At 49.4% G+C, this 2,500-nt stretch overlaps 1 protein-coding gene across 3 annotated transcripts in view; it reads left to right on the top strand.

Annotated features, from left to right (window-relative positions):
* Positions 1-2,500, top strand: part of LOC125040559 (RING finger protein nhl-1-like) — a 23,118-nt gene that overhangs the window by 493 nt on the left and 20,125 nt on the right. The window lies entirely within an intron of this gene.

Genomic DNA, 2,500 nt, shown 5'->3' with positions numbered 1-2,500 from the left:
TCGCTCGAGTCACATCTAGTCCGCCCTGGGTCTTCGTGCTTGAGACTTCGAGGACCTGGGCGTTGTGAGTAAAAAGGGGGGGGGGGGGCGACGTCAAACACGGGGGGGGGGGGGTCTTGCGTGTCTGAAGTCGCTTGGTCTTCAGGGGGATGTCCCGGCAGTGGGTGAGTCAGTGGGAGTGTGAGGAAGGGCACTATGAGTAAGGGGATCTCGGGAGGGTTGAGTGAAAAGGTGAGTCACGGGTCTTCGCGAGGGAATCTCTTTGTACCCATTTATTATTATTATTATTATTATTATTATTATTATTATTATTATTGCTCAGAGGTCTAATTGACGTTTAACAAGGTGTTTCGGAGTCCATGTAAATCGACATTGTGGTTACGTAGGAACCTACGAAGGTATCTATAAGGGTTAAAGTAGTATATGAATTCAGCTGTGCCTTCAACGTGCCCAAAAGACGAAATAAACGTTTAGTCGACCTCTGAAACGTTTGTGCAGCGAAAATCCCCGGTGAAGATCAATCCGGGATAGGAACAACCAGGGAATCCCAAAGTCTCTCTTCTCGTAAAGCCTTTTAGAACTGATTCTCTCATCAAATCACCACCAATTATCTCACTTCTCTCATTAAATCACCACCAATCATTTCACATCTCGCTCATCACTCATTACCAACCATCTCACATCATTCACCTACTCTCACATCTCTGATCAGTCACCTCACTTCCCTCACTTCTCACCATCATCTCCAGCACCATCTCCCCCTCGCCGCCCAGCCTAACCGCCGGTTCCATCATCTTCCCATCACCATCGCAAATTTCCCTCACATCCTGTTGGCTTCTGTCCAGCCGTCTGCATACCAGGGCTGAAGGGGGCTTTACCGTCCTCGGATCCCCCTGTCTCTCCTGACGATCACTTCGAGGGGTAATTATCCTTATTTATAGAGGGCCCGAGCGGGTGCCATAAATGCGTGGGTATATAGTCCTCCAGCGCAGATCCCTCGAGCTGGCGTTTTTTTTTTTTTTTTTTTTTTTTTTTTTTTTTTTTTTGGGGGGGGGGTCACTGAAGTATTTCCTGCAGGTTAGGGTGCTTGTGGTGAAAAACTGTTGTGATTTTTATTTTTATTTTCATCCCGACTGTGATTTTATTTGTGGGGATAGAGTAACTGTTTCAGTGACTGTCAAAATCGCTGATACCAATGCTGCTACCGCTACCACAACCGCTACAGAAGCGATCAGTCGCAGCGCTTCCGGCATGCCTTCAGCTACCAACGGATACCATTCTCCGCCATAAATAACTACCAATTACTTGCCCATACTTCACCCTCCTTCCTCGGCTCTGCTTTTAGGCGCCTCGTTTCTCTCTAACCCGCCCCCTCACCCACCTTTCTCTTCCACTTAACGTGTGACTTCCACCCCTCCCTCTCCCTCCCCCACCCCTCCCCCGTCCTCTCCCTCACCCAGATCCCCTAACCCAATGTTATTTCTACCCCTTCCCTTACTCTTACCCCTTACTTTCCCCTCTTCCTACCCCTCACTCTCACCCCCTCATACCCCCTCATCCTCATACCCCTTAACCCCTCCTCACCCCTCACCCCCCTCTCGCCCTCATACCCCTCACTCTCGCCCTCATACCCCCTCACCACTCCCCTCCCTCACCCACTCAGCCCTACTCTCACCCCTCATACCCCCCCTCCCCCCTCCCCCCTTACCCCCTCATCCCGACGACCCCGGACCATCCAAGTGCCAACGACAGAGAGCATACGCCATGTTGGTGCCGCCCCCCCCCTCGCCCCCCCTCCCCCCCTTCGCCCCCGGGTTTTCCCACACTCGTTGAAGAATTACTCCCTCGTTACCCCGGGGGATTTAACTCTGAGTGGGAGGGCAAAGGAGAGGGAAAGGGGGGGAGGAGAAGGAGGAAGTGAGGAAGGGAGGGGAAAGGAGGAAGAGGGGAAGAAATGGGAAGGGAAGAGAGGGGAAGGAGGGTAGGGGGGAGAAGCAAGAGGGGAAGGGCAAGAAGCAGGGAAGAGGGAAGGAGGAACGTGGAGGAAGAGAAGAGGAGGGAAGGGGAAAGGGGAAAGAGGGGCATGCGAAGAAGAAAGGGAAAAGGAAGAGACGAAGGAAAGGAAAGAGAAAGGGAGACACCGAAGAAAAAAAGGAAGAGAGGAAAAGGAAGAGAGGAAGAGAAGAAAAACAAAAACAAAATATAAAAGAAGAAGAAGAAAGGAGAAAGAAAAAAATAAAACAAAAACGAAAAGAAAGAAAAAATAAACGAAAAACTATTGAAGTTAAAGAAAGGGATTTCAAGGGATTCGGAGATTAATGCTACTTACAGGGGATTGCAAGTGCCGTTTGATAGGGGATTACACGGCTAGATTTATCTTAATAACGCACACAGATTCTCTCTCTTGTGAGTGTTCTAGATTTCGTTAACAGCTGATCGTTAGTGTATGCTGTTATTATACATTTAAATTCTGTATTCATTCAAAGATCATTTGACGTGA

This window comes from Penaeus chinensis, chromosome 29 (genome assembly GCF_019202785.1).
Source record: "Penaeus chinensis breed Huanghai No. 1 chromosome 29, ASM1920278v2, whole genome shotgun sequence".
In the NCBI taxonomy this organism is placed as follows: domain Eukaryota; kingdom Metazoa; phylum Arthropoda; class Malacostraca; order Decapoda; family Penaeidae; genus Penaeus; species Penaeus chinensis.
This window is presented reverse-complemented; position numbering and strand designations above follow the sequence as displayed.